We start from the raw sequence: 25,509 nt of genomic DNA, 5'->3' as shown, positions 1-25,509 counted from the left end.
AAGTAATTCCTGTCTTCAAAAAAGGTGATAATAAAGATATGAATGACTACAGGCCTATCTCAATCTCATCCTGCTTTTCTAAAGTTTTTGAAAAAATAATGTACAAAGAAATGATGGACTTCATCGAAAAAAAAAAAAAAAAAAAACATGGGTTCAGAAGCAACAAATCTACTGAAACTGCAGTATACGATTGTATAATATGCTATTAGAACTGTTAGATAGAAAATAACCCATAACAGGCATATTTCTGGATCTGTCAAAGGCTTTTGACACTGTTGACCACAAAATACTACTGGAAAAATTAGAACACTATGGTATCAGAGGAATTGCACACAACTGGATTGCTATATTCCTAACCCATTGGATGCAGAGAGTCAGCATGAAATATACTAATAGACAAAGCAACTCAATAACCGAAATACTATCAAGTAATAAAATGTAAAGCAAGGTGTTCCACAGGGCTCAGTATTGCGACCCCTACTTTTCCTCCTGTATGTTAATGACTTGAGCCTGAATGTTGATGACACAACTGTACTCCTCAAAGGGGAGAATACAGAGGCTGTGCAAAATGCTGTGAACTTGGCCACTGAACAACTCAGCAACTGGGCTAAAATCAACAGATTAACTATCAACACCAAAAAGACAGCTTCCATGAACTTTCACACAACACAAAATGCAAAGTCCTCTCAGCCATTTCTCACAGTAAATAACCAGTCAATAGATACCGACACTGTTTTCAAATTCCTGGGTCTGTGGGTTCAAGATAAATTAAAATGGAATACACATACAGGAAAGGCAAATGCCAGGGTTTGTACTGGCTGTTATGCATTGAGTGTACTGAAAACATGTGCTGGCCTGAAACCATTAACCAGTGCATACTACACTTACATACAAGCCCACCTTAAATACGGTGTAATATTCTGGGGAAATTCTCCAACTGCTCTGAGCACATTCAGAATCCAGAAGAGAGCAATGAGGATTATTACTGGGAGCAAACCCAGAGACTCTTGCAAACCCATCTTCAGAAAGTTGGAAATCCTTACACTGCCTTGCCTCTACATTTTTGAGACTCTAAAATTTTTCAGAAACCACATAGTGCCAACTGACCCCAGAGTCAAAAAAATAATGAAATACATGAACACAACACCAGGTAAAACGCAAACCTGCATGTTATACGAGGGAGCTTTCCACATGGACCTCCAACTGTTCAACAATCTTCCCACTAGTATTAAGTCCATCAAAGACAACATAACACTTAGCAAATCCGTGAAGTCATATTTCTTGCGTCCCTGTTTTTACTCTGTAAATGAATACTTAGAACAGTAATCTTACTGATTGTGTTAAATTGAAAACATTGAGCAATATAATACGTTAGGATACTATAGGACTATGTTAATATATGTTAACAATGTTAAGTGTTATTTTCTGACATCTGCAACACACTGTGACCATCAGATCACATGGAATAAATAAATAAAATTACATGAACACATCACTGCATTCCTCCTCCCTTAGGGAGATCACGGATCCTTGAGATGTACATGGTGTCCTCCTCATCCACTGGCCTCTGGCTAAGGTGGCATGCGGAAGCAGGAGTGTAGTGTCTGAAATGCTTCAGGCACAGACACATTCTGAGCCCATATTAAACCATACTGCACCACCAGTGACAATGGGGCTGTTTCCTTCTCAAACTTAGCATCTGCTCTGATGATGGTGCTCACAGTGCTGATGATACTGGTATCAGTTGATACTGAGGAATGGGTGACAGAATCATTGATGATGCTGTTGGAAGCAATAGTGGTACTGCTGATTCAATTACTGAGGGCAAATGCCCTCACCCAAGTAGGAGTGAAGAACCGGCAATAGCAGGTGATGTGACACCCACTGTAGATGGGCTTGGAGGTGATGGTGTGACTTCAGTGGAAGCCTTGCTATCTACTCAAAGGCAGAGCTGATCTTGATGCCTCGATCATAGGCTGTCCTCTGTGCAGCGATGTTGCAGAGGTGCAGCCCCCGGCTTCTGCCGATTACAGCTGTAATCCATTCAGGGCAATATTTGAAACCACAGACCTACACAGCCACAACCAGCCAGAAGAAGCATGGCAGATGCATGAGTTGATGTTCAGTTGGAGGACACAGAAGGCATATCAATATCCTAAGCTGGTGCCCATGGTGTAGCTCTGCTGGGCTTTTCTCACCAAATAACATGAAACGGTACGTGGAGAAAACTGACCTAAGGCAATGTCAGACAAAGAGGTGGCAATGTACATTTTATCTGATTTTTGACCGTTTTCATTACACATTCACCTTACCATTAGATTGGGGGTAGAGCAGAGGGGCAAGGATGTGATGGATGCCATGGTAATTGCAAAATGCTGCAACCTCTTGCGATGAAAATTGTGGACCATTATTGGACAGTAATATCATGGGCAAGCCTTTGAGCAAAAAAAATTTGGACAGGGCTGTGATGGTGGCAGTTAAGAATGTGGGAACACAATGAACAATATGAGAAAGCAAGAATATGAATCACTGACCAGCAGCCAATAAACATTGAGAAAGGGATCAGAGGAATCCACATGTATACAGTCCCATGCATGTGACAGCAACAGCCAAGGAGACAACAATGCCTGGGGAGCTGCTTGGTGCATCACATACAGTGAACAGGAGGCAACCAGGTGGGTAACATCACCATTGAAACTGGGCCAAAACAAGTGTCTACGGGCCACTGCTTTTAGGTGTGATACACCCCAATGATCTGCATTTAAGAAATGGAGAACTGTGAAATGAAGTGTTGAGGGGATCATGACCCAGGGGACCACATGATCTGTGTCTAAAGGCAGAGCACCATCGAAAACAGAGAACCAGATGGGCTCAGAAAAAATGAGGCTGAGCAGGAGGTTTCATGGTAATATGTGCTTGAAAATTATTGGCACACATCAGTCCAGAAGAGTACAAAGAAGAAAACTCAAAATATAATGCATCTAACAGCACATAAGGCACTTCTTCAGACACTTAATTCATTTCATCTGAAATGGAAAACCAAACAATTTAAAAGCATCTAATCCAAAAAGATTCGCTATATATATATGTTATCCACAACAAGAACTGTGACTAGACTACTGACTTGTGGAATGCTGGGGCAAGAAACTGGCCAAGAACAGAAATACTCTGTTTATTGTAATTCACTAACTTTTGTGACACTGGGAAAAAAGGAGGGGGGTACAGATCCATGTAAGTTATGGATTTAAAGAGGTTGCTACAGCTCCTGTACCATTTGCATGTGCAGACCTTTATGAAACATAATAACAACAATGAGCAGCTTGTTTGGTGCAACAGAAATAGACGATACAACGTTTACGTCAATATCCACATCAGGATTGTTCTGCTGAATTTTTACATTATGAACAGAAGCAATGTAACCTTTTCTGATGCAATTATGACAGGTAGCTCAGTGTTTTGGGCAGTCTGAGTACCATGGTTATTTTTTTTTTTTTTTCAGTTGAGAAATTCCACCAGTTAGTGAAAGTTTGGTGATGTGATGCTTACATGCCATGCACATGCTGTCAGGGATGTATTTGCATCCTCTCTTTGAGAACCTGAATTCTAACATTTTTTGTAATGTAATGTCCAGTTAATTTTGTTGGGCACTGAAATAAGTTGGGCATTGTTCTAGATTTGAACACGGTCAACCATCACCGTACTTATTACCCTCCTACAGTGATTTCTGCATGTGGCTTCATAAAAACAGAAAAATCTAATGTAACAAAGTTCATATTTTGGCTTATTGGGAAGTTTTTCTTGAATCCATAATTAACTTTACATTAAACATAAACACTTTTACTTCTACTGTAGCTCTGAAATATGTCCCTTTTCAGAACAATTAACATTCTGTCTTAATAATTAACATTCTTTCTTGTCTCCAGAATTTACTTTATGGGTAGAATCACACTGATTCCTTTCAGAGAGGACTCAGTAAAATGTTGTGTGAATATTATTTGTTTACTACAAGCATTGCATTGTTGTAATATGTTTGTCTTTGTTTTATGCATGAATAAATAACTCATAATAATATTGGAAGATACAGGATAAATAGGCCAATCAATAATTTAAAAAAATGGTAAACCACAACGATAAATTATATTGGAGCCATGAGAAAAATTAGAATATCAAAACAAAAGGAATTCATGAAGTGTAATCACAGTTGTGAATATGAACAACCATCAGTTGTATAATGGAATGACGAGTGTGAATATTTGTGCTGCTCTGGACTTGAACCTGGATTTCCCAGTTTATTCTAGTGGTAGCATTAACTGTTTTGGTTACCTTTGAATGACTCATGGTCAGGCTCAAATTTCCAAGTGTCATTGTTCCTGAATCACAACCTGTACTTGTAGACACATTGTGTAATTCCTGCACGGGAGTGGAAATTTAACTTAAAAGTTGCTGCCAGGTATTGGGGGATAAAAATGATATTGCAGTGCTTGTCTTATTAAGAAGAACAATGTAGGCATTGCAGTGACTACAAACATTATGAAATATATTAAATGAATTTGAAATTGCATATATAAACAACTGCCAGCAGTGTTAGAGAATGGTGACTATGTAGACATCACAGTGCCGCATTCTTCTTAACAACACAGGCACAGCAACAGCATAGAAAAGATATTGCTGACTGTGCTCATTGTACAAAAACAGGTAAGGTCTGTATCTTCTATCACAATAACTCATGTGTAGAGCAGTGTCAATTGCAGTCAGAACTCATCCAGTAGTTTTGCTTTTCACAATAGAATTCATAGTTACATAATAATGTGATCCAACAATAGCAGACAATTATCAAACAATGGAAAATCCAGGATGGAATGTAACAATACGAGAGAAGGAAAGTTGCTACTCACCATATAGTGGAGATGCTGAGCCATGATAGACACAATAAAAAGATTCACATAATCATAGCTTTCAGCCATTAAGGTCTTTGTCAGCAGTAGACACACATACACACACACACACACACACACACACACACTCATGCAAGCGCAACTTGCACACACATCTGCAGTCTCAGAGAGCTGAAACTACACTGTGAGCAGCAGCACCAGTGCATGATGGGAGTGGTGACTGGGTGCAGGTAAGGAGGAGGCTGGGGCGGGGAGGGGGAGGGGTAGTATGGTGGGAGTGGTGGACAGTGAAGTGTTGCAGTTTAGACAGAGGGTAGGAGAGAAGGTGCAGAGGGGGAAGGGAGTAAGTAGTGGAAAGGAGAGAAATAAAAAAACAGTGGTTGCAGCTTAGCTTGTAGGTCACATGACTGGTTTCACAGGTAGCTCGGCCTTTGATGTGATAGATAATGTTAGTGACCGGACTGGAGTAGGTGGTGGTAGGAGGATGTATGGGACAGATCTAGCATCTAAATCTATTACAGGGGTATGAGCCATGAGGTAAGGGATTGGGAGCAGAGGTTGTGTAAGGATGGACGAGTATATTGTGTAGGTTCGGTGGACAGTGGAAGACCGTGGTAGAAGGGGTGGGAAGGATAGTGGGTAGGACATTTCTCATTTCAGGACACTACAACAGGTAAACAAAACTCTGGCAGAGAATGTAATTCAGTTGCTCCTGTCCCGGATGGTACTGAGTTACAAGGGGAATTCTCCTCTGTGGCCGGACTGTGGGACTTTGGGAGGTGGTAGGAGACTGGAAAGATAAGGAACGGGAGATTTGTTTTTGTACAAGGATGGGAGGATAATTATGGTCAGTGAAGGCTTCAGTGAGACCCTCGGTATATTTAGAGAGTCACTGCAGATGTGATGACCATGGGTCTTCTTGGTATGAAATGTGTGGCAGCTGTTGAAGTGGAGGTATTGCTGGTGGTTAGTAGGTTTTATATGGATGGAGGTACCTCTGCACTAATATGGTAGCAGAAAGAGTACTAAACCCCGACTGCAGCATGTACTAAAGACATTGTTCATATGCCGCTGCCAACAATGAAAGGTGTTCATATTATTGAATGTTTCTCCATTGCATGAGAATGGCTGGTGATTTCACACTAAATCTTTGTCACTCATTATGGAAAACATCATTCACTAAGCGAGTCCTCTTTTTACAATTTGTTTTGTTTGTTAGACACATTGCACATTATGGGAGGTGCCCATCAAGTGAAGATCCACTGCAATTATAATAGTTACAGGAGTGATAACTGTTGGAATGATTGGTGTAGAGATGAAGAGGGAGGCCATGAACAAAGAAATAGGCATTGGGTAAATCGTAATGATAGGAATTATGGTAATAGGAATTTTGAAAATGGAAGAAGAAGTCAGGGAAACTAAGATCTGACTCATGGACAGTCTGTCGGTTTGAGTCCAGGAATGATATATACCAAACCAGAGCAAGAGTAATTTCGGAAGAGAGAGATGTAATTTATATAGGACAAACTTGAGAGGAGATATCAGTAGGTCACATACATTGAATAGAATAGAATTTAGTTGAGAACTTTGGTTGGAAATTCTAGGTGGAATGAAAGAAGAAGAGAATAGCAAGAAGAAACCTGAACTAGATCTTAAAAGTGATATTTGATAAATCTTTTAGACAAATCTACTAACAGTAGTGCTTGTTGTTAATAGTCTCCACTCTGGTGGAGAAGTGTTTGATGGACCTGTTGGAACTGAGATCAAAAGTGTGGAGGGAAAGGGTCATGTACTTAGGGGTGAGTGAGGAGTACGTTAGGAGTTATTTAAATGATAGTGCTATGAATAATAATTTGAGTACTGATAATGATTATGTTATTAATGACAATTCTGTTAGGATGGAGCTAATGATGATCTGGATGCCATTGGTGATGTTTGTGCGGATGAAAATGATGGAGTATGATTTATGTGGAGATTAAAGATGATAGTTCAGTGCAGAATGAAGTTAGTACTGTTATTATAGGTTTAGATGATGATTATATGATAGACAGAGAAATACTTGATAATTTGCTTTTACCATTCGATGTCAATGAGATTGCACCACTTGTTCTGTTGAAAGTAAGAGGAATGACTTAATCATAATGAAATACTGAAAGTAGCTAGTAATTATTATGATAATGTTGGCAATGGTAATAAGATTCATCAAGCTTTAAGAGAAATTTGTCAAAATATGCACTCAGGTAATGAGATAACATTTGATTCAAATGAGGAGCCATCTAATCATAATGTAGTCCTAGGAAGTTTGCAGTCTATAAAGAGTAATGAAGTTTCTAACCTACAGAAAGGAATGAGTTTTAGAGACACTGAAGATGATTTATTATTTGAAAATAAAAAAAAATGTGATGAACTGGGAAGCCCTCACATCTCTCTTTAAATTAATCACTGGAGAGGCAACTGACTTCTGGACACTGGTAGTCGTTACTGGAATATCAAAAAAATTAAGAGGTAGGGTAAAATAAACTGAAAATTTTGCTATATTTCTTATAACAGGTGTTTGAAACAAAGGAGTCACTGGGGAGAGTAGCAAGTTAATCACTAGACAAGTTTTGGTAGATTTTAAAATCAGTGATGTTAGTTTTACTCACAGATGCTTATAATTGAGGAACTGAATGAAATTCAGATACTTGGTATGGATTGCATAGTCAAAGGAAAGCTAAATTTCAACTGGAAGGACATGAAAATAACTTTCACTGAACCAAAAAGTGGAATTTTTGGAGAAACAAGTACATGTTATACAATAGCCAAAGTAACCTGGTTGCGAGGGTAAAAGAGTTTGGAGACAGAGGTTGTTTTGATCAAGATGGTGAACTTTGTGATGATGAAATAAATAGTAACTTGTGAATTAGAAGCTAAAAATTATCTGAGGCAAAACTTCAAGTACAGAGAATATAGGGGAACTAAAAAGTTTTCTGTGGGAGTACAGTGGTACTTTCGATGTTAAGTCAGTAAGAGCAAAAAAGATTATCAGTGTAGACTTAAATTAAAGGCTTATAATACATTTTCATTAAGCCCAATTACATACCAACATGTAAAAGAAAGAAAGTAGAAAGAGAGTTGCAAAAAATGCAAAAGTGGAAAATAATAGAGGGAAGTAGAAGTCTGTACAACAACCTGTTAGTGATGGTATCTAAACATAATGGAGGAATAATACTTGTTTTAGACTCTAGACATCTAAATAAGTACCTTGAAAGAGCCACAGTCTATCCATAGAATAGTGATGAGTTGCTATGTAAATTTGAAAAAGTAAAGTTTATGAGTATCTTGCCTTACATCCAGTTTCCACCAAATTGAACTTGAATATTATTTCAGAAAATATATAGCATTTTTTATATAATGAGAAAAGCTTTGAATATTGAGATGTAACATTTGGTTTAAATGTTTCTGTAGCAGGATTTATCAGGGGATTATATTTTGTTTTGGGAAGGGAACTAGTGGAAAAATTGACTACATATGTAGAGTATATCTTACTGTTGAGTAGAACTTGGGAAGAACATATGGAGACCTTGAAGGAAATTTTAAGAACATATGAAGAACTCGAAGGAAATTGGGAAAAAATGACACAAGGAATGACATTAAAAAAAAATAATAATAAATAAATAAATTGAAGCCATTGTAAAATTTCCAAAATCTAGGAATAACAAGGAATTAAAGTAATTTTGCAGGTTAATAGTGTTCTACAGAAAGTACATTAGAGCCCAAGCATTAAGCCTAGTCTGTACAAACATCCTATTAAAGAACAGTACTTTGTGAGAGTGGAAAGAAGAATGTAAACTAGATTTTGATGGAATTAAGAAACAATTGTGTGAAAGAATGGGCTTTTATAGTGCAGATTTATCTTTACCATTCTATTTAATGACAGATAGTAGTGAACCTAGGATTATGTGTGGATCTATTTCAAGAAATAGATTAATGGAGCAATAGAACATCTTTCAATTGCATACAATGCAAAAGCATGAAGAACTATGTTATCACTGAGAAGGAGCTTTTAGGAATAGTTTGGGGATTTAAGAAATTAGGAATTATTTCTTGGTCTCAAAATTAATGTTTACTCAGATCACAAAGACCTGTTGTACATTCAAAAGTGCAAACTGTACCACAGAAGAATTACCAGATGGTCAGTTTGCTTCCAACAATTTGACTATACGGTTCAGTATATAAAAGGAAATGAAAATGTAATTGCAGATGCTTTGTCTAGGTTACGAGTGGAGGTGAGTTTGGAGATGGGAATGAGAGTCTTGAAAAAAAATTTCAAAATTGTATACGTGAAAGGAGTAAAGAATTAGGAGAATTTGTAACCAGTTCAGAAATAATCAGTACTGAAATGATAATTGGAAACATGTAAACAGCAATAAATGGAGGAAAACATATATTTTCACATTATTGCCAGTAATTATTGTAAATCTTCTTACTAATTGTGATAGACATCAAAGGGTAAAGGATAGCAACAAAATAAATACAGGCTATTTACAAAGTGTAATATCCAATTCACAAATGGATTTAGTAGGCACTGACTTGTTTAGCAAATTGTCAAGAGCTAAAGGTAGTTTCCAATATATATTTTTCATGTAGATTTGTTCTCTAAACGTGTAAAACTTTACTCTTTGAAGAAAGCAGTCAACAAGAAGACCATTTCTAAAATCACAAAGGACTATTTTCATGCAGTATGCATACATAAAGCAATTCCATCTGATAATGGAGGTTAATTCGCGTAAAAAGTATGCAAACAATTTATTGAAGACTACAACATAAACCATATACTTATTGCCTCTTACTCACCAAGCTGTAATCTGACTGAATGACAAATGAGAGAACTAAACAGTTTACTTATAACCTATTACAGTAAGGATCATTCAAATCTGTTAGAGTATATAAGTAGTTTTGAAGATGTATTCAGTATACAACAACATACCACAACTGGATTCTCCCCACATGAAATTTTATGTAACTAGAAACCCACTTATCTCATTAGTGAACCCATTGAATTTCCAGCACACAAAAGTACACCTCCCACTGAGAGAGGGGATATTGTAAGAGAAACTATGAAACAACCTAAGAGCACGAGAAAGCAGAGACAGTAGAGGAAAACAGAACCCTTCTTTCTACCAAAAAGTTATAAAACCCATAGCAGCAAATAGTGAAAATAATAATATTTTTGATATTTATATAGAACCCTTTCAAATTTATCGAAACCCGCAACCTAAATCTTGCAGGCTCATATACCCAAAATCAAAGAAATTATATTGACTTAAAAACGTAACATACTGGAAAGCATACAGGCATTCTGACTAAGTTGATGCCTTTTACATGGTAATTTGTTTATTTTATACTAATTTGGAATTGTCTTCAGTCACATTTAATCATTACTACCCTGACGGGGATGTATAATCATTATGCACAGAGTCCTAGACACGTGACATTTTCTTCAACATAAACACAGTTTCTGACATCATGTTATACTCTTTTACTATTCTTTATACCCTTTCTAAACAAACTCAATAAAACATGTACTGATACAAAACTTGCAATATTTGGTTTGAATATGAATGCAATTTTACCATTTACATACCTATCTGAAATTCATAATATTCATTTTGTACATATGCTATCAAACTGCTTATTATACCAAAATTTATATTGCTGTTGGGTATGAACTGCCTGCATGTGGCTTCTGTCATAGATGAAAACTGTCCCTGATGTCCATTCCTTTAGACATGATAAAATGAGAAAGCTAATTATATGTCATTCATACCAACTTACCTGAATGTCTGGTGAACTATTTTCAATGTCTGTTGTTTGCATACTAACTTTTGCCTCTATTAATCAAAACTTGTCACATTGCTTATCAATATATTACACACATGATTGGATAGATTCTTTTCTACAATGCTTAATGATTACATTTGTCTCCTGTAAACCAATGCTTGTCACCCCACTTACCAGTATATTACACACACGATTGTATGAATTACTTACTACACTTCTTATTGCTCACCTGCCTCTATAACCAACACTTGTCACCTTGCTTATCAATATATTTCACACATGATTCTATAAATCTGTTATTGCATTGTGTATTGTTGTTAACCACATTATTACAAGAACTTACTCAAGAAAACACACTAGGTTGATTATACCTACATTTGTTACTTGGAACTGCCCATATGGACCTATACTTGGACTGGCTTTTTGAGGTGTCACTCTGTTAATTACACACTTCATTACATAAACCAGCATTTGTCAAGCTGCTTAGATACTTACCAGAATTTTATAACTTTCCACATATATCAAATATTAATTACGTATATGAATTTATGACTGAACTTTTGCCTTCTCCTTTATGTGCTTGAATTTATGAACAACCACATTTTGCTTTTACATTGAGGAGGAAGTTCGGGTCAGTTACACCAAACAACACTCCCATTTTGCAGTAGTTTGTTTATTCACCTAAACACATCAAAGGCTTACAAATAATTGGACATGGTGGAAGAGAGCAAAGATAATCATAGCTTAGCATCCAAAGACGATGCTCAGAGTCTAGAGACAAACGTATATCGATGCTGGTGTCAACCTCATCAGTGCCACATAGCCGCCCCCCCCCCCCCCCCTGCAGAATGGACAGAATGGAGTACTCTTGACAGGCTGAAAGGCTGGGGGGGGGGGGGGTGAGGGGTGACGAAGGCATAGGAAGGGGTGGTCCGCGGGAGCCGAACCATGGCCATCTCGACAGCATCGTTGGGGAGCAGTGTGGGTAGATGTCATGAAGGAAGGTCCAGCCACCGAACTTGGAAGTCGTGGCGACAGGTAGGCCGGCAGTTTGGGGGTGGAACGGAGTGACAATGACGGTGGGCGTGGCGAACACACGAAGCATATCCAGGTCGACATCGGGTGAGAGGGGAACACATTTCACCAGTTGGTAGGGAATGGCGGACGTTGTGTCATGAGCACCAGATGAAGGGAAACACAATGAACAGTGTATCATCGCCTAGTATTATAGAGATGTCATGGATTATGTCCAGGGGAACAGGCACAAACACCTTGAGCGAGGGCACATCCAAGATGGGGGGGCATGAGAAACTCGACAGGGCGAGGCAGGTGACGGGGGAGAGGTCAAAGGGACCGCAAAGGGCCCAGTGGCGAGGATGTGATCATAGGTAAGCTCGACGTGGGGAGCATGGGGTCATCAACGGAGTGCGTGAGACTGAAATAGGGGACGAGGTCGGAGGAGAGCTCAATAATTGGAGCTGGAAGTCACTTGATTGAGTGCATAAGTCTGACCTGGAGGGAGTGGTTGGAGTGTCGTGAGCCACGACAGTGAGTGGCATGGTCATGGCCTGAATGGGGGTAGAAGAAGGCTCGACATGAGCAGGCTTAAGTCTGTTGAGAGAGACTGTGACAGCTGAATCTTTCATCTGGATGTCATAGGTGTTGGCTGAGCACCAGAAAACTCGGTATGGGCCGGTATATGGAGGTTGGAGGGGAGTACGGACATTGTCATCTCGGAGCATGACCTACTCGCAACTGTCCATAGATTCTGGGACGTGAAACTTAGGACAGGAATGGCTGGCGGGCGGAGAGATGTGGAGGTTGATGAAGTGGCCCACAAAGGAATGTAAGTCAGACTGACGGAGAGAAGTGGAAGGGCTCACGAGTTTCCCAAGGGAGTACAATGTTCTGGCCGTATACAAACTCGGCTATTGTGCCTTTGAGGTCTTCCTTAAAGATTGCAGGAATGCCGAGTAGCACAAGGGGATAGGCCTCCATCCATAGAGAGTCATGGCATCAAAGAGCCGCCTTGAAAGTGCAGTGCCAGCACTCAACTAGCCCGTTACTTTGTGGGTGATATGTTGTGGTATGAATGAGCCAGATGCCGCAAATGTTACAAATCTCGTTGAACAGGGCCGACTGAAATTGTCTGCCCTGGTCAGTCGTGATGACAGCTGGACATCTGAAACCCATGACTCAATGAAAGCTCAAGCAACAGTTTCTGCTGTAACATTGGAGAGGGGGACAGCATCGACCCAGTGAGTTGTTCGGTCTTTAGATGAGAGAACATAACGAAAGGCGTTAGAGGGGGGTAGAGGGCCGACAATGTCAATATGAATATGCTGGAAACGCCCAGGAGGGATCGAAAAGGTGCCGAGTGGGGGTGAATTGTGCTTGTGTACATTGCAGTGTTGGCACGCGAAAGAAGCGTGCCCATTGCTGGCAGTCCTTGTTGATATTTCTCCACACAAAGCGCTCCACTACGAGGCGGGCGGATGCATGAACACCGGGGTGGGCTAAATTATGCAATGCGCTGAAGACAGCTCGATGGAGCTTGGTTGGGATGAGGGGGCGTAACGTGCCCGCACTGTCGTCACACCAGATCTCACCAGAAATGCCAGGGAAGGTGGTGCGGATGAAGTGCAGTGAAGAGGTAGAGTCAGAAATCAGGTATAGTGTGTCCTCATTGGTGGGTTGGAGGTTAGGCAGTTCAGAGAGGTCTAACAGCAAATAGACGGTGTCAAGTCATGAAAGGAAATCAGCAACTATATTGTCAGCACCCTTTATGTGTCTGACATTGGTGGTGAACTGAGATATGAAGTCCATGTATCTGAAGCGGCGAGGAGGAGGGTCAGCTGGCGGGTTTGTAATGGCCACAGCTAGGGGTTTGTGGTCCGTTAAAACATAGGAAGGACGTCCCTCAATGTTAGTCTTAAAATGCTTGATTGCTTCGTAGACCACAAGCAACTCCCTGTCAAACGTGGAATATTTTCATTGTGTATTGGTGAGCTTGCGCGAGAAGAACTGCATAGGCGAAGCTTGGCCATCAATTGTCTGGCTCAGGACAGCACCAATGGCAGTATCACCCATGTCTGTGGTGATGAAAAGGTGCACATTGGGATGAGGATGCTGTCACATGGTGCAGGACTCAGCAGGAGCTGAAGTTCCATAGTTTGACGTGCTGTCCGTGAGGGTCGGGGAAGGCGCTGTGAGTTCGAGAACACGTGACACTGGTTGCGCACGCGCACTAGTGCCCAGCCGAGTGTTAAACGCTGCCGTGTTAGGAGGGTGTGGCCCTGTGGAGCAGTCAGCATATGTTTTGGCAGTCTTGATAGCACAGTTCTGAGGGATAGTGGGAGGTAAACACATGGAGTCTTGATTGCTGGGATTGCAAGCAGTTTCGGCGCACTTACTGACCTTGCTTTGTCGTTGCTGTAGTGTCTGTAATTCCTATGCAGCATCGTAGAGCTGGAGCTGTGTTTTGTGGAGCCGGAGGGAGAGCTCAAAGTTTTCCTTGCATTGGTATGGTTTCTTGTAAAGTCATCGACAGAGACAAGCATGTACAGGTGAGATGAGTCTGGACCGATGTGTCACGGGGGAGGGGTTGCTCGATGGAGAACAGGGGAAGTGAGTCTTGGATGGACGATGAAAATGGTTTTTCGCACTAGGTCCGGTGAAAGTTTGTGGTGTCGCAAGAAGTCAATGCCTAGTATAGGTTCGTCAATTTCACACACTAAAAAAGTCCACTCGAGTTTGCAGTTTGCGGAGAGTGAGACGACGTGTGAAGTTGAACCCGAGCATTGTATAGTTTAGTTGAATTCATGGCATGCAGTAAATTATGATGATGGCGGATGTTCAACAACACTAATGACGTGGGCAGCAATGAAACATCGGCGCCTGTGTCCACTAGGAAAGGGTATCCTGACGAAACGTCTTTAAGGTAAAGTTGTCCACAATTATCTGCTTGTTCCTGGACAGAATGGAGCACTAGGGGGTGCCTGTCATGTTGTGTGCAGGAGGCGGCTCCCAAACCTACCTGCGATTGGCATTTGCAAAGTAGCAGGGTGGTCTACAGTTCCATGCCACCTCACCAAACCGTGTGTGGAAGTAACAGTATGGGTAGTGCGGTTGGACTTCCTGCGAAAAGTTCGTTGCCAGTGGCGATGGCCGAGTTTCGGTGGCCGCAGCAGGTTAGGTTGCAAGAGGGGCCATGATCGCAAGGAGAGCTCGTGACGTCCCAGTTGTTTGTATACTGCTTCCCGTAGCGAGCGGAACGGTCGGCGCAGTACGGCCCCGGCCTCGTCCAGCCACAGGGCAATGAGCCTGTACCTGAGACTTGTCACGTAGGCTGTGGCCGGCAAAGTGGAGCAGTGATGCATCGTGTAGCTTTACAGCAATTGTCATTCTTTGCTCGACAGGTTCAGGAGGCCTTTGAGCCAGAGCAAAGCAGATGTGAGGAGACAGTTTATCTGACCAGATGGCGAGGAGAGCTGTGTCAGAGAATAGATTGGCGCTGGCTAGGGCACGTAGCCGTCTCTAGAGCTGGGAAGGTTTGTCATTGCCTAGTTGCTTGATGTGGAGCACTTGCTGTATTGCTGCCTCAGTTGAGCGTGCAAGCCAAAGTAGAACTGTCTCTTTGGCTAGAGTGTACCAGGTACATGAGTCTGGAGCGTCGACCAGGTCAGCTATCAAGTCCTCCTGGTTGTGCAGGAGGTGATGAGGCACAGAAACCTGGTTGACTCATCAAGTTTGTAATGGTCAAACACTTTGTCAGCAATTTTGAAACAGGTTGTAGCTCTGTCGGGATTAAACGGCAGCAGCGTCAGTAAGCGTTGTAGAATGTTTGGAAGAACAGGTTGAGTTGAATTCATTGGGTCACTGCCTGAAACGAGCTGCTGTTGCTGCAGTATTCCAGGAGAGTGTGCCTCCCGGGTATGTGGCGACGACGGCTGTTCGGGAGACAGCATGTAGGTGACACATTGTGGTTGAGCGTGATCCATCATGAAGCGGAAGGTTGACGCTGGTGAGACACAGTAATGTGTTGATTGCGGTTGCGGAAGGTCAACACGTTGTGGGTGTGTTCGGATTGATGCGTCGTAGAAAACCGCCATGGATGAGGTACCGAGATGTGCTGAGAATGGTAGCGGAAGCTCGACTGGAGCTGGCGCGTGGTGACAGGTGAGAAAAAGTTCAAAGTTTGAGAATGCGGGTTAGTACACGGAAAGCTCAACATATGATCAGAGCCGGGTCCACCTGTGTTGCAGGAAGGCTGCGGAGGTGCGGGCTGTCCAGAAGCACAGTGTGGGAAATGATGTCGAACATGGGATGGAATGTGTGAAAGTTCACTGTTCATAATCTCTCTACTGAAAACAGTGTGCGGATAAGGTGAATGTTGGGGCACAAAACACTGAGGCGTAGCAGTGGGACGGAGGTGGAGGTCAGGCACAGATAACAAGTTATTGTTCCTATTTTAGGCCGAGGTATCTAAGTAGGAACGCAAGTGCTGATGCTGAACCGAGGCAGGCGCGAGCATGGTTGGATGCTGATTGGTTGGCCTGTGAACGAAGCAGTTCCAGCCAAGTGGCAGGTATCCACATGGTACTGCATTGATTGCGGCGTGGCAAATTGTTGTCCTGGCCTCAGCATCTTCAGAGCCAGAACCCATGAGGAAAGTAAGGTGATACATGTGTGCAAGAAATGTGGACAATAAAACCAAAATAGTGTGTGAAAAATGCACGAAACATGTTCGTCCCGATCACAGATTTTCAGTGTGCCAAAATTGTTTGTAATCACATCTCAAATGCATAAAAATGTATATAATCTTTAGTGATAAAAATGCAATTCAAAATAAAATTTCTTTAAATTATGGTTTCGTTTAACTTATCGGGGTACTTCGAGACCCCACTAGAGTATTAGCGTATGAGCATTTCACTAGAGTAATTAAGGGTTAAATATTATAATGCAGGTATTTATTATTTCCATATTGGTGTCAATGGTAGTTCAATTTATTGTTGTATTGTTTTCTTTTAATCTTTGGAGTCTGAGGATGTAGGAGGCAAAAATTCTAAGTTTGACTTTAGTATAATTTATAACATATTTAAGTGTTTCACTCACAGTATTTTGTTCTTTCAATTTGCATTTCATTTCACATTTTTTGTTTCCTCAAGAGAAGTACAGTAATCCTAGTTGCTAGAATGTTACTCTCAGTTTGTATCTTGCCAAGAATCACAACATATTGCATCGTAATAATAATCTTTCACTATACCAAGTAAAATTCAACATCAAAAATTGTTAATCTTTTTAAATTACAATTATCAAGTATCTTGCTGATGAACTCTCTTAATCATTAGTTTACACATAATTGAAGTGTATTTCTCATTTACAAAATATGGCTCATAAATAAACAAAGCTAAACTAAATATCTTATTGGATCCAAATATTTCCTTATTCAAAAGTGAGCTGTTGCATAGTCAGATCTTTATTTTCAAAATATCAAATCATGAATGTATGTGTGTAATAATTCTTCAGTCTCTCATGACAGTAAAAACATGTCAAGCTATAGTAATAATTATCATAGTGTTAACAAATTTATTTTCAGTGAACTAGATAAAATATCAGTAATGTGATATCTCAGTGAGGGACTTGATACTTTCAGCACAGGTCAAGAGCTTGTAGAGGAACTATGGTTCAAGTTTAAAAGAATAAAAGACAACACAGTGGGTAGATATGTACTCAGCAGAATAATTCAAAAAGGGAGGATCTCCTGTAATACACATTTATGTAAAGAAACTTCTAAAGAAACAGAGAGTACTGCACAGTAGTTGTTAAACAAAGTATAGGGCTATAGATAGAGAGATGCTGAATGAAAAATGTTTGGTTGTCAAGAAAGCAATGCATGATGCCTTCCCTGACTACAATAGCAGAATATTGTCAAATGATATTTCAGAAATCCAAAGTAATTCAGGTCATATGTAAAGGCTGTCAGTGGCACCAAAGTTAGTGTTCCAGTCCCTAGCAAAAGAGACAGAAACTGTAACTGAGGGTAGCAAAGCGAAAGCTGAAATGCTTAACTCCATTTTCAAATGTTCCTTCACAAAGGAAAACCCAGGAGAATTGCCCATATTTAATTCTTGAACCACTGAAAAGATGAATGAAATAAGTATTAATGCCAGTGGTCTTGGGAAACAGCTGAAATTGTTAAAGTTGAACAAAACTTCATGTCCCAAAGGAATCCCTGTCATATTCTATACTGAATTTGTGGCTGAGTTAGCCACTCTGCTCACTGTATTCTGTCCTAGCTCCCTTGAACAAAAACCATGCCCAATTCTTGGAAAAAGGCACAGGTCACATCTGTCTACAAAACTACCATCCAATATATATACATCAATTTGTTGTAGAATCTTAGAACATATTCTGAGCTCAAACATAGTGAGAAATTTTTAACAGAATGATCTCCTCAAAGCCAAGCAGCATGGTTTTTGAAAACATCAATCGTGTGAAGCACAATTCACACTTTTCTTACATGACATACTGAAAGCTTTGGATCAAGGCTGCCAGGTAGATGCAGTGTTTCTGGATTTCTGAAAAGCATTTGACTTAGTACCACTCCTATGCTTATTGTAAAAAGTATGATTATATGGGATATCAAGTGAAATTTGCAACCAGACTAGGGACTTTTTGATAGGAAGGACACAGCATATTATCTTGGATGAAGAGTCATTGTCAGACATAAAAGTAACTTCTGTTACACCCCAGGAAAATGTGTCAGGGCCCTTGTTGTTCATGTTGTTTATTAATGGCCTTGCAGACAGTATTAATAGTAAAATCAGGCATTTTGCAGATGATGCGTATATCTATAATGAAATATTATCTGAAAGAAGCTGCATAAATTTTCAGTCAGCTATAGATAAGATCTCAATATGGTGCAGAGATTGGCAACTTGCTCTAAGCATCCAGAAATGTAAAATTCTGCACTTCACAAAACAAAAAAACATAGTATCCAATGTCCATAATATCAGGGAGTCACTTTTGGAATTAGCCAACTCATATAAATAGCTGGGTGTAACACTTTATAGGCATATGAAATGCAATGATCACATATGTTCAGTCAAGGGTAAAGTGGTCAGCAGACTTCAGTTTATTGGTAGAATACTGGGAAAGTGCAAACAGTCTACAAAAGAGATTGCTTACAAAGCACTCATACAACCTGTCTTAGAATATTGCTCAAGTGTGTGGGATACATACCAGACAGGGCTAATAGTAGATATTGAACAGATACAGAGAACAGCAGCACAAATGGTCATGGGTTCATTTAATCCATGGGAAAGGGTCACAGAGATACTAAAGGAACTGAAATGGTGTAAACTATCCTGAGAAACTCTATTAACAAAGTTTCAAGAACAAGTTTTAAATGATTACTCTACGGATATACTACAATCCCCTAGATATTGCTCACACAGGTTTCTTGAGGATAAGATTAGTAAAATTATTGCATGCACAGACACATTCAAATAATCATTCTTCCCATGCTCCATAAATGAATGGAACAGAAAGAAACATAGCAACTCTTACAGTGGGATGTTCCCTTTGCCATGCATCTCATGGAGGTTTACAGAGTATAGATGTACATGTAGCTATGTATGTATGTATGGTTCCACCTACAGCATCACATAATTATTAGTACAAAATTTCTTCTTTTTTATCAAGGAACTGTGTCTTCAGGATTACAAAGTACGTAGTATAGTGCAAGTAAAATCTGATCTGTTCAGGATATCGTTGCTCTTAACTTCAAGATTAATAAACCTTGGTAGCTAACCATAGTAAGAAAAAAAGTATGTCATCACAATTTTTGTTTCATCTATTGACAGCTATTTAGGTGTTAGGTCATATTCAAAGGTTTTCAGCACTGATGGAGTTTCCCTCTGCTCAGCAGCAATGTTGCTTGATGCTGTGATGACTGTGACTTCATCCAACTTTCTGTGTTCTGACAAAGGATCACTGGAAAGACAGCCACCTCCTTGCGCTTGCAATTGCATGATGATGATAAGCACTCAACATTGCATAAAAGGCACTCCCTGAGTTGACATCAGTGAGATTTCCTGACATCTCAGTGATTTTCACTTATGGGGGATTTGCATATGTGTTGGCCTCACCTCCATAGATGGTTATCCCAATTAATTTTCTGGAAAGTGACAGTTAGGCAAATGGTGCCTTTGTACATCAACAGGGAATGGCTACAGCATATTTGGGAGTGACCTTGTCCAGAGTACAGTGATGGATTGTTGACAATAGTCTTCTGAATTTGAATGGCATGGAAAGGACTAGCATGATGTTTGATACCTTATGGCATAACAGTCATCCAACATTCATCTTGTTTTTCTGTGCTAGGTACAATGTGTCCAGAGTGCCTACAATAAAAACATATTGGCATGTTGATCTCCATACTCAAAATGTTTATTTTTCTGCAGGGCACTGTACATGGTATACAAGTTGGTTGTACTTGCATTGGTCAGATGCTTGGTTAACATTCAATGGTTGCAGAGTAACTTCGAGTTGGCCAAGACCTTTCTTCGTGGAGCATTTGGCTATTGGCTGAGATTGGAGCTATAAAATAATAAAATTCTTCTTCAACTCTATATTACCTCTTAACATAGGGGGTTCACATACATGACTGCTTTTTCTTCCTTTCTTAGTCCAACATTTCTGATTTCCATACACTGCTGTATTTCATCCTTACTGTCTGGCATATGACAGAGTGAGCTCAAGGGATCTTTCAACAGCCACAGACACAACATTCAGCAGTTCGGCATACCTCTTTTTAACCTATGGCACCTCAAAGATTTGCTGGCACCACTTGATGAATTTCTCTGCTTCTCTGCCTTTTATTGCATTGGCAACTGTCTCCGGTGTATTCAGTGTGACAGTTATAGCTGCCATAAGATACTGTATGTGTTTTTTTGTGAACATCTGATGGATTTGATTAGCAAGCTTGCATGAGATGATGCAGAACCTTCAAGTGCACATGTGAATCTTTCCCCTTGTGTGAATATAGTCACTTCCTCGCAAGCATCAGTTGAGTGAGGTAGTGTGTAGTTCTCACGATGGTTTTTCCTTGCAAGGGAAATAGTGGAATGACTGGAGCAGTGCTGCTGTACCAAATTTTGTCAGAAAATGAGCAACAGCCAGGTGAAAATCATTCAGAAGATTCAAATGGGTTTCAGTGATGATGCTATCAGAATCAAACAGATTAAGGAGTGGTACAACCAGTTTAAAGATGGCTGGATATCAGAGGAAAGCAAACCATGGTCCAGTCAGTCACCAACATGCTGAAATTACCAAGTCATTGCCAAAGTGAATGCTGTGGTGATGCAGCACCATAATTTGACTATTAGAGAAATGGTGGAAAGGGTGGGCATCAGCACTTTTTGGCACATTCTGCTGTGACTGAAGGTTTGTCCATGACGACCAGTGCTGGTGAAATTTGTGCCAAAGCTGCTGACATTGGAGCAAAAGCAATTTCATGTTGAAGCCTCACAGGACATGCTGACCTCCACAAACAGTGATCCCAACTTCAGGAACACCATAATCTCTGGTGACAAGTCCTGGATGCATGGGTACAAGCTGGAAACCAAATTTCAGTCATCACAGTGGAAGCATTTCTTGTCACCAAGAAAGAAGGCCCACCAAGTGTGCAGTAACATCAGTGTGGTACATCACAAGTACATATACAGGAACAAACAATCATAAAAGAAATCTGCAGGGCTGTCCTCCATTGCCTACATGATACTGTGCAGTACTAGAGACTGGACTTGTGGTCAACAGAAAACTAGCGCCTTCATCACAACAATGCTTGTGCACATTCCTTGCAATTGATTTACACTGTTTTTCAATAAAACAGATTCCTGTGCTTCAACAGACTTCTTAATCTCCTGATATGGCCCCCTGTGACTTTTGAATGTTCTCCAAACTCAAGAGGCCATAGAAAGGAATTCAGTTTCAGACAGGAGAGGACCTTATGCCAGCAATGACAGCCAACCTGAACTCCATTCCAAAAGAGCCTGTTTCGGCATATTTCCAACCATGGCGCCTCCACTTGGAGAAGTGTGTGGAGTCCTCCCAAGGGAATTACTTTTAAGGTGATTAGGTGTCCAATGCTCAGGTAAGCTAGTTTCTTTTTCCTGATCAAAGGTTATATACTTTTCTAACAGATCATGTATGGGAGAAGCATGGTCGTAGTAGTGTACCACAACTCCCATAGAGACCATATTCTGTAGTCATCATAAAACTTTCATCCAACTCTATATTTTATTTTATTTTTTTCTGTTGTATTTCCTCAAAACACTGGCACTACTTCTAAATTCTTCCGGTTTTGTGACATCCTTTACCAGAAGATCTTAACACATGTCTCTTGTGAATCCCTTTCTCAAGGGTGATAGTTGGCGGGCTTCTGTCATATTTGAATTTGCCATGTGGCTAAGGGCCTAAACATTCTATATGTACAACTGTATCAATTCCCCATTACATTGGTCCTGTTCTTCAATTTTTCTTTGGCAATTTGGACTTGCTGTGACCTTTTTTTTTTTCACTTTTACTTCAAATTTGTTCCAGTTCTTGAGTTTCTTTTCATTGTTCTTGAACTACTGCTAGGGTGTTCCAACCAAGAAAAATACACATTTTCCAAATGCATTGTGCCATCTCACCTTTTGTATATGGCAACTTGGTCAAATCCTTTCAGCTATTTCATCAGGTCCTGAACAGCTTCAGTGAGACCACTGTCTTCATGGCCTGTTGGCACTTGTTGGTGCACCCTATCTTTGAAATATCCCCACAGAAATAAATCCATGATGTTAAATCTGGTGACCTAGTGGACCAATTAAGAGACTCACCTCTGCAGTTCCATTGACCAGTATAAACACGGTCTCTTCCATACATCATTTACGTAACGCATTGGGCAACTGTCATGGTGGAAAGCAATTGTCATGGTGGAACCACATACACTGTCAAACATCAAGGGCAACGTCCTGTAGTAGTTTTGGTATTTCCTGTTCCAACAGTGTTCAGTATTCGTGTCAATTCAAAATGCCATTGATAAAATATAGGCCAACAAGTTTGTTCCCCATGATCCAACAACAGACATTAACCAATCAATGACATTGATGGTCAGCTTGCCATAACCAGTGGGGACTATCTACATGCAGCAACGCATGTTATGTTGGTTAACACTACAATGCTTTGTTGATGTAGGCTCATCACAAAATAGAACGCTGGCAAAGAACATTGGGGTCATTTGCATTTGTTGGCATGCTCATTCATAAAACACTACCTGGTTATGTAAATTAGCCCCATGAAGTTCTTGGTGCAGTGACACATGGTATGATAATACTTAGGATGATGCCGTATTGAGACACCTGTACCTACAGAAATACTGGAATCGCAGTGTATTTACCAGCCACTTAAATGTGAGTTGTGGTGCAGTGCCACTACTACAGCAGTTTAATTAGCTTCTCCTGTAATACATCTGATTTTTTTCCTTTTGCCAGTCTGCACACTGCCATTAAAAGTATGAAGAATAATGAGCTTTCTCTGGGAAGTGCTCAGCATACAAGGCAACAGCTGCCTCAAAATTTCTCCTATATTCTCCATAAATCAGGATCACTTCAGTTTTTTCTTCTGTGGTAGCAACATTTCTTCTCCACTTGCATGTCTGTTTTCCAAATGATAGATGGGTGTGCAGGCAATAAATGCTGTGCAAGTATTGTAATGTTTAGAGGAGCCATCTGTTTTCCATCTGCACAATAAGTGAGCTCTGACACTACATGGCCATGGTCGCATGTTGGGTAGTTCCCTGCTTGATATGTCAGACGAAAACAACATTGTAAGTGGGGTTTATAATTAGAAGTTATGAAATACTGGCCTGTCTGACCCTTGCAGTGTGGAGCCAAGGTTCTACATGTCACTGGATATTCAAGGGCCATTGAGTAGCATTTTGCAAATTACAGTTGTGTGCTCTTTCCTATTCATCCAATTACAGTGCCATCTGTTACGAAATGCAGAAAATGCTTCAGACAAACCAGGTGTAGATTTTGCCATAGAATTATGTTGTTGTTGCTGTCTTCTGTCCTGAGACTGGTTTGATGCAGCTCTCCATGCTACTCTATCCTGTGCAAGCTTCTACATCTCCCAGTATTTACTGCAACCTACATCCTTCTGAATCTGCTTAGTGTCTTTATCTCTTGGTCTCCCTCTACGATTTTTACCCTCCACACTGCCCTCCAATGCTAAATTTGTGATCCCTTGATGCCTCAGAACATGTCCTACCAACCGGTCCCTTCTTCTTGTCAAGTTGTGCCACAAACTCCTCTTCTCCCCAATTCTATTCAATACCTCCTCATTAGTTATGTGATCTTCCCATCTAATCTTCAGCATCCTTCTGTAGCACCACATTTCAAAAGCTTCTATTCTCTTCTTGTCCAAACTATTTATCATCCATGTTTCACTTCCATACATGGCTACACTCCATACAAATACTTTTAGAAATGACTTCCTGACACTTAAATCTATACTCGATAGTAACAAATTTCTCTTCTTCACATATGCTTTCCTTGCCATTGCCAGTCTGTATTTTATGTCCTCTCTAGTTCGACCATCATCAGTTATTTTGCTCCCCGAATAGCAAAACTCCTTTACTACTTTCAGTGTCTCATTTCCTAATCTAATCCCCTCAGCATCACCCGACTTAATTCAACTACATTCCATTATCCTCGTTTTGCTTTTGTTGATGTTCATCTTATATCCTCCTTTCAAGACACTGTCCATTCTGTTCAACTGCTCTTCCAAGTCCTTTGCTGTCTCTGACAGAATTACAATGTCATCGGCGAACCTCAATGTTTTCATTTCTTCTCCATAGACTTTAATACCGACTCCGAATTTTTCTTTTGTTTCCTTTACTGCTTGCTCAATATACAGATTGAATAACATTGGGGACAGGCTACAACCCTGTCTCACTCCCTTCTCAACCGCTGCTTCCCTTTCATGCCCCTCGACTTTTATAACCGCCATCTGGTTTCTGTATAAATTGTAAATAGCCTTTCGCTCCCTGTATTTTACCCCTGCCACCTTTAGAATTTGAAAGAGAGTATTCCAGTCAACATTGTCAAAAGCTTTCTCTGAGTCCACAAATGCTAGAAATGTAGGTTTGCCTTTCCTTGATCTATTTTCTAAGATAAGTCGTAGGGTCAGTATTGCCTCACATGTTCCAACAGTTCTGCAGAGTCCAAACTGATCTTCACCGAGGTCAGCTTCTATCAGTTTTTCCATTTGTCTGTAAAGAATTCGCATTAGTATTTTGCAGTTGTGACTTATTAAACTGATAGTTCGGTAATTTTCACATTTGTCAACACCTGCTTTTTTTGGGATTGGAATTATTATATTCTTCTTGAAGTCTGAGTGTATTTCACCTGTCTGATACATCTTGCTCACCAGGTGGTAGAGTTTTGTCAGGACTGGCTCTCCCAAGGCTGTCAGTAGTTCCAATGGAATGTTGTCTACTCCGGGGGCCTTGTTTCGACTCAGGTCTTTCAGTGCTCTGTCAAACTCTTCACGCAGTATAGTAACTCACATTTCATCTTCATCTACATCCTCTTCCATTTTCATAATATTGTCCTCAAGTACATCGCCCTTATATAGACGCTCTATATACTCCTTGCACTTTTCTGCTTTCCCTTCTTTGCTTAGAACTGGGTTTCCATCTGAGCTCTTGATATTCATACAAGTAGCTCTCTTTTCTCCAAAG

Source organism: Schistocerca americana, chromosome 4 (assembly GCF_021461395.2).
Source record: "Schistocerca americana isolate TAMUIC-IGC-003095 chromosome 4, iqSchAmer2.1, whole genome shotgun sequence".
NCBI classification, from domain to species: Eukaryota; Metazoa; Arthropoda; class Insecta; order Orthoptera; family Acrididae; genus Schistocerca; species Schistocerca americana.
This window is presented reverse-complemented; position numbering follows the sequence as displayed.